This window comes from Haliotis cracherodii, unplaced genomic scaffold, assembly GCF_022045235.1.
Source record: "Haliotis cracherodii isolate W230 unplaced genomic scaffold, xgHalCrac1.p SCAF_8, whole genome shotgun sequence".
Lineage (NCBI taxonomy): Eukaryota > Metazoa > Mollusca > Gastropoda > Lepetellida > Haliotidae > Haliotis > Haliotis cracherodii.
Window position 1 is genome coordinate 18,017,317 of NW_027266341.1, and position 12,710 is coordinate 18,030,026.

The window sequence follows — 12,710 nt, forward strand, 5'->3', positions numbered from 1 at the left end:
CAGCAATATGTGCATAAATGTTTGATTTAGTGGACTTCAAAACAGCACTCTTATATACAGTGTAGTATTTGCTCAACTCGCTAGATATTGGCTTTTCATATGTGGATCGATCGACATCATTACATACATGTTAAAAATATCTTTTCCTTATGAATAAACCACAAACATTTGTGATTATCTTAAAGTTTGTAGTACTATGCTTGGATATACGGTACTACAAAGAAGTTAAAGAACATTACTTGGATAGGCGCCTATACCCAATACAACAGTGTTTAATATACCTACCTCCCTGACAGTCTGACACGGTCAGTTTTGAAAAGTTATACACCCAATGATTTGGAATTAAAGTTACTAAATTGACAATCCATCAGTTTATTGTTGTTTCTGAGCACTAACATTAAACAGTACTATTCTTATGTTTACCCTTTTGTTATTATTGTAACAAAAATTCTGGACTGCCAACATTTTATCTGGTTTGGAAATATGTCCAGTTGTCCTACTGAAACTTTGGGGAAATTTATACTCTGAATACAGCTTGGATAGACACCTATATCCAGTACAGCTTGGATAGACACCTATACCCAATACAGCCTTGATGGACACCTGTACAATATACAGTATGGATAGACACCTATACCCAATACAGCCTTGATGGACACCTGTACAATATACAGTGTGGATAGACACCTATACCCAATACAGCCTTGATGGACACCTGTACAATATACAGTATGGATAGACACCTATACCCAATACAGCCTTGATGGACATCTGTACAAAATACAGCCTTGATACACACCTATACCCAATACAGCCTTGATGGACACTTTACCAAATACAGCCTTGATAGACACCTATACCCAATACAGCCTTGATGGACATCTGTACAAAATACAGCATGGATAGACACCTATACCCAATACAGCCTTGATGGACACCTGTACAAAATACAGCATGGATAGACACATATACCAAATACAGCCTTGATGGACACCTGTACAAAATACAGTGTGGATAGACACCTATACCCAATACAGCCTTGATGGCCACCTGTACAAAATACAGCATGGATAGACACCTATACCCAATACAGCCTTGATGGACACCTATACAAAATACAGCCTTGATAGACACCTATACCCAATACAGCCTCGATGGACACCTATACCCAATACAGCCTTGATGGACACCTATACCAAATACAGCCTTGATGGACACCTATACCAAATACAGCAGGGATAGACACCTATACCAAATACAGCCTGGATGGACACCTATACCAAATACAGCTTGGATAGACACCTATACCAATTACATTTGTAATCCATATATGGTGCCAGTACAGCTTCGATAGGCACCTATATCCTTACTGCTTAAATAGGCAGCTGTACCGAATAGCGTATTGCAGACCTGTTGTGGAGGATTTATCGATCAGCTGTTTGATATGGGAAGCAATGGTAATAATCAAAGAAACTTTAAAGAATAATGTCATGGTAATAAATGTTTATGTAGGGTATCATTTGGACTTTGGGCCATGGACCCTGTTCAACAAGGCAACCGTAGCACTACGACTGTCGTAAGTCTACGTTAAAGTATGGGAGTCAGGATCGTCTTATCACTTAGATCGCTTTGCAGAAGAGGGCCCAGGTGCGCAAAAAAACACAATATCTATTTATTCATTAAATGAAGAGAACCAAAGAACAGTTTGCAACTTTAACAACGTGGTACTATTTGTGTGCCAACATGCCACAATGTCAATTAAACATAGTTTGTCAGGCATCATGCTGTCTTCAACAGAATTTTCTAACTGACACTTGACATTCAATGTAATGAAATTGAGTGCAGACAGTGCAAGGCACTTGCTTCTATTCAACCCAAATTAATTCACAACACATTTTCCAGTGAAAAGATTACGGCCAGAAAATTAAAGTGATAATAAATTGTCAGAAGTCATGTAACTATAGTTAATATTGTATTAGTCCCTGTCAAACATGTCAGCAACAAAAAAAAACATTATTTAATTTTCAATTTGTTATGAAATTTTTTTTATATATTTTTTTAATCAGTTTCCCTCGATATCAAATTGTATTGATAACAGTTGTCATAAATACATCTATCCCTTTCTGACATGAGTTCTAAAAAATAAATGAATCTAATAAATGTAAGCCATATTGATATTGAAATCAAACTCATTACCCATATTAGATAGATAAGTAGTCAATAACCACAGCTATCTCTTCATCCTCTATTTTTAAATTAGATAATATTATATAAAGGTGAAAGTTTAATTTAATTTGCTTTACAGGTTTTACAAGTGAAAAAAAATCAGAAAAGCATTATTTGTTTTTGTTCCCCTGAATACAAACTGATTGTTCACCACAAGAAAATGGTCTACACAAAAGGCTAATCTGCAAGACAATAGGTTTAATGACAAGATAAGCTTAAAACACACAGCACAAATGGCATTACATATGCACATAATTGTTTGTATACGAAACGAAAAAATGACAGTCTTTTCTCTTTATTATTTTCCCACCTACGAACAAGGATTTTTCACATAAAAATCTGTTAACCAAGTCACAAAAACAATCAGGTCTACGAAAAAGACTCTTACATAAGATATATTCAGTAGTTATAGTTATGTTAGATACAGACAACAAAACGGTCCAACTTACCTTTGTCAAGGATCAAAGTAAATCAAAGTAATCTATCCTACAAAGGTATTTTGAAGAGAAAGGATTCAATGTCTTCTATGAACAAACACAAATGTAAGTAGCCACTTCGGCAGTGACCGTACTCTATTGTATACACTTACAGTTATTGACAGCGTTTCCAAGTCCTCTGAGCACATAAAGAGACTAAACACTTTAAGACGCTCCCCTACTAATGTACTCACCCCTCCCTATGTATACATACTCTGTAGTAAATAACATACGTAGAACGTGGCGTACAACAGGGTGCACTGCTAAGTCCTAGCCTTTCTTTAATAACTGCATCTAATCTTTTATCTAACTCTTCACAAATATGAAAACAGGATACAAAGTGTTGTTGTTGATAACGGTGGTGGTTTTGGCAAAAGATTCAAATCCGAGCTCTATCGACTCGCATTTATTGACTTCCTATGACCCTCATTATCACTATTGATTCTTAGGAAAGTAACTGGACAATGCTCACGTGGAAACTGAATCCGGCAGGCACATTGTTCCCCAACAAACATATCATTCCATGTCACCAGTATTCGTCTATTTATTTCGGGCAGTCTAAATGCCCTCAGTGCAACCAGTTAGGCACGCACAAACACAGAAATTTATCACCCTGATTCCTTAGCCTTTCCTACGTCATTGATATGAACTGAGATGGTAATCCATGATATGGGAATAATATAAAAAGATTGCAATTTACTAGTACTGAAGTTCTGTACTTCGTGACTGCCCAGAATTAGAATTCTGACCTTGTCTAATGAGAGTTTCATTCCGGAGGCTGACACAACAGATAAAATTAATTTCCTGATACTTGTAATAAATGTCAAATACCTTTTTAACACACAAGTTCTAATTTCTTCAGAGTTTGAAATTATGTGAAGTGTTTATTTGGTTTATTTTTATATATTTAGGAACTGCAATTTCAATTCCTCAACAAAAATACATACATACATACATACATACATACATACATACATACATACATACATACATACATACATGTAACATTGAAAGATGCACTTTAACATTTAATTCAGGAGATAGTTTAATGAAAATAATAAAATTAACCTTATAATTTTCTGTAAGTTAAAACTAATATTAATCTGTTATTTTTCTTTTGAGTTTTTCTAAGGTTTTTCAGTCTTTCACCTATGCCTTATGTACTATGGTGTATATACAATACAACTTACCAAAACATATATGTAAATAAAGAATTGACACAGCATCTAGAATGATAAATATTTCTTCATAGATCTATTCATAAAACAATTATTATACATAATTCCATTGTGAATTAAATTGTTTTACTAGAATATGAACAAAGAACAGACAACCGACCAATTCTTTTACAATTCATGATATAAAGTCATTTAACCAGAGACAGCTGACAGTATCATATTTCACAGCAAGGGTATCAAATATCGCATTTCATAAATGATTGCCATGAACATGCAATGTACCTTTATATGATAGGCCCTGGCTTATCACACTCAACACACAAGCATGGCTGATTACAGTGTAGGACTGAAATTAACAACTGGAGCAGAAAATAGAACATTTCAAAAACGACAACTTGATTCTTCCGATAAAATGGGCCAAAAGTAGTAGACTCTTGACAGAAAGCGATTTCACACCTAGGTGAAAAGATAATTTTGCCTTTTTCCCTTGTACACAGACCCCACTTGGAGCCGCTATCAGGCTTAATCATGCTGTCACAACAATTAATGACATTATCATAAAGGCAAGCTTTCAACTGCATCTACGCTTAATTTTCAAAGAAAATAATGGTATTTTTTCACTAAAACTGAAAACGGTTTATCAATTGTGTGCCATGTTTATAGATCTGCCAACATTATAAAGAGAGAGGGAAAGTTAGAATTGATATCTTATATCAAACAATATGAGCAATCAGAATATTCAAACACATGAAATGTTGAATTTGCACTTGTTGACCTTTTTGTCAACCCACCACTAATGCTTGCTGTTTGGCTAAGTGAGTGAGTGTGTGAGTTGGGTTAAATGCCGCTTTAAACAGTATTCCAGTTACATCACGGCATGTCAGCTTGATGTGGGAGAAAAGCCTGAAGTGATGTAGGTCTCAGACAGTAACCACTTCGGTGAAACCCACGAGCACAAGTATGGTGCTGACAAACCTAGAAACATAATTGTGGTGAACCGGGATCGGAACCCACAATCAAAGGTTTCTGGCATGCCCAAGGGACGCAACTCTGCACAGCGAATCGTGGCGCCTTAGGTGACTGGACGACTGACTAAAGTTATGTATGACTTTTCATTCTAAAGTGTCTGAATGGTAATAATGGTCTTTACTATGAGATTACAGTATCCTGTCTTTGTTTCAAGTAACCAACAAAATGATCATATTCATACAACAAAAATTATTTATATTAGTTTATTGGAGTTTCACGATAAATAGAAATATCGATATATCGCTATTGGTAAACACTTAAAGTCAATAAATCAATTGTTAAACCAGTTTCCGATCAATAGTATTGATTTCAGTTAGGAATATCGATAGTTTCAATTGCATTTACCATATCAATAAAATACATGCAATGCTGTTCAAATTTGTTTTTCTTTTGATCAAGAGTGGTAGTAATTTACATATGGTAATGTGGAAGTTTCTTTTTCTTAAATTATTAGGGTAAAAAAAACCCAAATCAGTCATATCTCAAACTTTACTTTTTATTTGTTGTTATGGTTATCACATTCAAAGGAAACCTCAGTTCCAAAGTTTAATTCAATTCTAAAATCCATCTAAAATGATACACTGAAAACTATCGATATTTATCGCAATAGTTGCTTGCAATATCAATAGTTATCGCAATAGTGATTTCCAGACCAATAGTCACCCCAATTAGTTCATATTTGTTTTCAAAATGTTCAATTATGTGAAAAATGATCTTGGTTACTGAATCATTCAAACAATTATATTGTTTGCTTGATTGGACATTATTTTGTTTTGTTTGTTGTTATCACACTCAACAATATTCCTGCTATATGATGGCTGTATGTAAATAATCAAGTCTGGACCAGACAATCCAGTGATTGGCATCATGAGCACCGATCCACACAATTGGGATACGATGACATTCATCAAACTCGCCAACGAGTCTGACCACCCGATCCTGTTAGTCACTGCTTACAACAAACATGGATCCCCGATCTCAAGGGGTCTGATTGAACATTAGTAGGTATCGAAGTCTGGTTAAGCTAAAAAACATTTAACTTTCCACAAGGCCTAAGTATCAATGTGCCCACCTGTCCAAGGAGATAACACAGGTAGCATTCATGTTTTGTGTAGAAAAAAATCAATGAGTCAGTGAGTGAGTATGGTTTTACACCGTTTAGCACTATTCCACGAATGTTTCAGTGAAACAAACTTTGCTCACAATTCATTACAATTAGGTCAAATATACACTTTACTTTATAGGGAAATCACTCATTGTGATAAAAGTATACATAAAGTGAATAAGTGAGTGAGTGTGGTTTCACACCAGTTTTACTAACCTTCCAGCAATATCACCCGAAATGTACTCCACACAATGTACCTATGCGGGGAATCGAACCCGGGCCTTCGGTGTGACAAGCAAACACTTTAACTGCAAGACTACCCTACCAGCCCATACATCAAATTTCTGGCACCTTGATGACTTAGTCAAACAGGTGCCAGTAGTTGTCAAGTAAATATGTTTGATGTTTCCAGTTTCATTTGTTTCCTAATGGAGAAATCATGAGAATATGTTCCAGAATCAACACATTTGAGGGTTGTATCCAATTGAAATAATGTCATGGTTTATATATAATTTCTCTATAATTTTGCATAATGACCTATAGTTGAGACAGTTTTATTTGTTAAAATGCACATGCAGAATGGCCAGTGAATTCCTGGCTCAGACCTCATCATAAGGCATAATTTCAAACAATAGAGCTCCAAATGGGGAATCTCATTTTCTGCTGGCACCATACAGATTGCCATGACAATCATATTGAAGATTTAATTATCTTACTTTGACATCTCAGTACTAGGCCAGACCAATTCAATTATTGACTTACAAACATTTAAAATGTCTACATGAGGCCCAATGAGAAAAATAAACCTTGAAATAATAGTTTCAAAGAAAAATTATATCAGGATATTTTGTAGTCTAAAACAGCATATTCATTTTCATTTTGTTAAAATTTTGAAAACAAACAAACGAGGACAGTCTGTGAACTAGAAATAATGTCAATTTAAACCTAGTAACATTAGCATTTACAGATATCACTTGGCAAACAAGCAATGTCAGAAGAATATATGGTCTAGGTAAACAAAATCCTAATTTGAATGAGTAAATAATTTCATCAAATGTGAAAAATCAGAATCCAATATATACTTTGGCACAAAATAAGCCACTCCTTGATCAATATTACTCAATTTCCTAGGGACTGAATGACTTTTTGACATTTCATTACCCTTAAAGAGGAAAGGGGAACGATTACATTGATTTTTATATTAATATATGTCAGTCATGAATCTGAATGAATATTCAGGAATTGAAACTGTAACCAAATATTTTTTTTTATGTCTGGTGTTAATCATCTGACTATGTCAGGTCTGAATATTGTTGATCAATGAGAGATTGTTGTTTTTTTTATACAGGGTTTGTATAATGAATAATGGCCATGTTTGAAGTAGGATGATGAATGCAGAACTTATTCTGGCTGAGAGGGTATATGGGACAAAATTTCAAATAGCAGGAAGCAAATGGAATATTTTCCAAACCAATTTAATTTACCCAAGTTACGTGCTTACGAAAAAACATCACAACACATTATGGCATGTATAATGTGCACCCCCTTCTACACAACTGTGTTTTTTAGGAAAAAGGTGTGCACCATACTCAAGAAAATATGGTATTTTTTTGTATTTTTGTATTTATTAAAATAACAAGTTTTGTAGCCCTGTGTTAGACATGTTGTAGTCAATTGCGATTGTAATGTATTGTCACTCAGGATGTACTGTAAAGTGCATTATCTGTGTTTGGCAAAAGGGTAATAATATGCGTCAGACATCTTTTGCATAGAAGATTAAGACATTAAATAAAAAGGTTATTATCATCCTACATGATGTTTGAGAGGTACATACAGTTCATATGTTTCGGTGCCATGAGTTCAATGTCAGGGACAACAATTCATACTGTGTACTCACAAATCTTGCAAAGATAACATCAGCCATATTTACAACAGTCCGAAAGTACAGGACACAACGTATGACGTCATAAGGCATATGACGTCATCCACAGTGGAGGCTCAAAAGGCCTATGTCGCTAACCAATGCTTGTCTCTCTTCAGTAAAATGACACTCGGGTTGTCTCGGATACAGACAGGGAAAGTAAGTTCCGATTGGTTCATTCGTATTTAGAGTTATCTGCCCTTCGTAATTGCCTTATTAGGTCATTATAACTTGCCGCGTTATCAGGATCACTAACAATTAAAATTCACGCACTTTATACCATGTTAAATATCTGAACTGTGAAACACGCGTTATATATGCTTTTATACTGATTAGAAACTAAATATAATAACAAAAACAGGGAGGTTTCGTAACAGGGTTATAAGAACTTGTGTGAATTTCCTTGGAAACTACTATGAGAAGTCTTGGGAACGATGAAAATATGAACTGGTTTGCCTACCCTAGAGCGCTTGCGCTCCTCGCCGCAAGAAGCCAGCTAGCTGAGCTGATCGTAGGACAGCGAACCAGTCAAATTAAAATATTGAATGTTATCCGACTATCCGTCACTTATTTTCGTATACTATATGGAATAAAAAAATCCATTTTTGTATTAGTTTGTTTTCTTAACGTTTAATGTCGCTCTCAGCAATATCCCAGGTAAATGACGGTAAATAATCGACTCTGAATCAGCAACTATTTATACGCCGTCAACCAAGTGACAGAGACAGAACACCAGATCCATTAACCCTCTAACGACCAGCATAGGTTGCTAGTTCATAAATGTAAACAATATTTTAAGAGATTTCTTGTTTATTTTTAAGTGACGTTTGTCAATAAAAGCCGATTTTTCAATGAAGTTGAGTTTCGGCATGAAAAACTGATTTTACCATGAAGTCAGAATGTTTAACAGGACAGATTCGATTACACGACAGGTAATAAATCAAATGTGTCCTGTCCTAATTGCAGGTATTTGGATCTCTATCTTATTTGAACTTTCTTCTTATGCAATGAAAGAAATACTGGCATACATGAGACTAGATTAGTAACAGCGACCAGAAGGTTAGTAAACAACGAATTTACTTTCCTGTCTGGTAGATCTAATATGGATTTCATCATATATTGGATATGATTGGACTGTCATATGTCGGACACCTATTGCAATCTATAGTCCTTTTAAGGTCATGATTACTTTTTAAACATACTCTGATGAAAAATTACTTCGTTGCCATGGTTACACGCTCTTGCATAGTGCTGTAATGCTATCCACATATTCTTATGACGAAACTAATACAAGTGCATAGTTGACATTCACAGTTTCACCCAGTTAATTCATTGAGGTGCCTCATACATGTCGTGCCACTTTCACGACTCTTACCCTAGCGAGACTCAAGCTATAATCCGTTTTACATATACTGACACCTGACAACATTTCCCTGCATCCCCGACATGATGTGGAGATACGGCTTGATTCTAGTGAAACTATTTTCTGCTATGTATTTGTTTAACGCCCAATATACACATGTATATATTCGCACATGACACGCATGCACTGTTATCTATACCAATTCCTATATCAAATAAACATTGGAAATCATTGGAAACTTTGCAGATAACATCTTTTACTGTCGCCAGTGGAATTATAAACAAGTAGATGTATTTATTTGGCTGTACAACAAAACGTTTGATTTGGTATCTATGACAGATTCCTCTCCTTGGTAAAAAAGACAATTTGTAGATCTAGAACTATCGACGCGATGATTGATACCTCAGTATTGTATGGTCCCATCTACGATGTACCGTATCTACTCACAGGCAAAACTTACTCTATGTTCACATCTACCATATTGTGTTTCCTTTAGAACTCACAACTCAACTCGTCCATCTCTTTCATTGTAAAGTGTTCTTGTGTTTTGGATGGGATGGTCGTAAGAATGAAATACACTGTAAACCACTTTTAAACCACGCCATGATGAACTATAGATCTGCTGTTTAATATTCCCCATACGGGATGTACAACATTATATTAAATGAAAGAATAAAATGAAGTGTATTTTCTTCCTGACCTCAATACACATTATTTATCGGCATCAATCTACCCTGGTCTGTCTTGAGGCAAGATGAGGTGAGGTGAGGTGAAATTAACATGAATACCAGTCTGTGCCTTATCCCCTATGCCGAGCACCAGGCAGGGTAACAAGAAGTCTCATATTTTAACGTCTTTTGGTACCCATGAAGCATCCTCGAGGCAAGTGTATGATATTCTCGCGTGAACTGCACTAACACACCGGTTGCTTTCGGCAAATTTCCAGCGACAACACAGTGTCGGACACAAGGAATGGGCTTCACAAATTGTACTGATATGGGGAGTGAACCCGGGCTGTCGGCGTTTCGGCGTGACGAGCGAACGCTTTGACCACACGAGGCTACCCCACCATCCCATAGCCCCGCCCCTCCCTTATCTGCTATTTTAGACTCCCTGGAGCGGCCTTTGCGCCCCGTCCCCAAAGTACACGTACATGCTTTATCTGTACATTTAAAAATCAGTAACACGCCATGCTTTAGCATGAGGTTAATAAACTTTGTGAACGGCTTCGAATATCATATGTTTGAATATGGATCCTGGTTTAAAAATAGATTTATTTGTACAAAACATCTGTATATCTAACATATGACTGTATCTCGTCCTTGTGTTTTTGAGTAAAGTAAAACATATGTGATTAGAATTTGAGAAATTTGTTTCAGTGACATGGTTGTGTTTTCTTTTTACCATCAAACAAAAATTATGACGAGGTTACCTTGTGCTCATCTGCATAAATATTGTTATTAGTAAAGGCATAACCTTGCTAAATCGAAAAAAAGTATAACATTGCTCAAACAACGCGCACATGCGTAATGGTGGAAGAGGTCACTTTATACCTAAGACCGTCAAGTTTGTTTTAAACGTAAATAACTCCAAAAATAAACCCTTATACTCGCAGTTGTACCATGGATTGTACAACTTGAAATTTGTTAATTACATAATTCAGTTGTCAATAAAATGGATGCATTGAATAGGAATATGCAATTAAAAGGACAAACATTTAATCATGATTTGTCGTTGTATTATCAAGACGTCAAGAACCTGGACTGCTATTATCCATCGTCAGTCTGGGATACCACGCAAACTCTCATCATCAATAATGTAATCGCTAAACTTAAACGTTTCTTACACAAGCAGATACTTATGTCATGTTTCTTTTTAATGATGCATGACTTTATCGTTTGAGATAATAATAACTTTGAAATAATTATGAAAACAAACCTTTTTTCGCATCACAAACATGTATCATTGACAGACACCGCAGGTATCTGATATAAAAATCGTGTGATTTTATATGTTTATTGGAGACTCTTTTCTAGTGGCATTGCCGGAAGCACATTGTATCATTCATGTTCAAATGTTGAAACCCATGAACCTCCACCGGAAGCTTGGTCAGAGAGCATAATGTGGGGCAGGAAGAAACAGATCGCCATGGTGTGAGGAATGATGAAAGGTGCCCGATGAAGCGAACGTAAAATATTGCTCCGTGTTCTGCACCGTCTCTGTGTTCACTTTTATGCTGCATAAAAACTACAGACTATATATGATACCTCTAAACAATTTCAATTCTAAAGGCTTTAATGGACAGATACAGTCCATACGTATCAATGAAGTCTTTTTTCACTCATGTAGCACACACACACACACACACACACACACACACACACACACACACACCATGCATTTTATTCACACGCTCTTTATTTTAGTTGATTCTTCCTGAATTGTGATCGACCATGTCGTCCCTTTACCGGTAGCCTTTCCCATATATAAAGCAGCATCATTTTGGAATTCGAGAATATTTTACGTAAACTTAAACTTACTGTTAGAAGATATCCGATTATACCGTTACTTCATATCATTACGAAGTTCAGGGTTGTGGTGAAACGGTTTAACGTCGCGTTGAAGGTTATTGCACTTAAAGTGTGTGCGTTTTGTTGTTTGTATTAATCAGGACTAACGCCGGTTTGAAAGTGCTAGCCCACTAGTTTAGGCTAGGTTCAGCTTGAAAGATGCCGGTCACCCACAGAAAAAAATCAGGACATATATGAGACTGGTGCTAAACTATTAACTTTCATTCAACAGTTTTCTTCCGAGACAAGTTCAAATTCCTCATTTCATATAATTTTGCTGGTGTTTCAGATAAATCTTGCAACTTGGCCATCTAGCTTCCAAATAAAACTGGGTTAAAGCAAGTTTCAAAATGGGTCCGTAAGTAAATACCATGAGGTAATCGGGAATGGCTGGATTAGGCCACGTGACGTGATGGCACCGACACTGTGGTTTAGACTCCATGGGGAGAGGACAGAGCATGACACGAGGGACAATAAATATGCCTGTCACGTAGACCTCATCTGATGGTAGTATAATGGGACATCTAATGGATAATGCCCGCAGCACGTGTAGCCCCAGTGGAGATGTTATTATTCCCCCACCATGAAGTGGAGCTGAGGAAAATGCAGGAGTTCGTCCGTCAGCCCTTCCGTTTCTTAAAGGGGACAATTTTTCTCAAGAAATATCAGTCAGAGAATTGAAATTTTACATACTGATGTTACTGGTCAGGATCTCAAATGTTCGAAAATTGGTGTGGTAAATTCATATTTTACAGAGTTATGGCCCTTGCTCCGTTCTTTTCAACTCAATGCATACTGTGTGAAATATTCCCCCAAAATTACTGAAATTACTTGAATGAAAG

The 12,710-nt window shown here is 36.1% G+C and overlaps 1 protein-coding gene across 2 annotated transcripts in view; it reads right to left on the bottom strand.

The window, feature by feature from the left end:
- Positions 1–2,842, bottom strand: part of LOC139450161 (putative methyltransferase NSUN7) — a 63,393-nt gene extending 60,551 nt beyond the window's left edge. Inside the window, exon 1 of one of the 2 annotated variants that reach the window (XM_071231836.1) lies at positions 2,816–2,842. The gene's annotated coding sequence lies outside the window, so the exon portion shown is untranslated. Of the gene's footprint in view, positions 1–2,675; positions 2,759–2,815 lie in introns of those variants that run through there. The other variant, XM_071231835.1, reaches the window with a different exon arrangement.
- Positions 2,843–12,710: the final 9,868 nt, after the last annotated feature.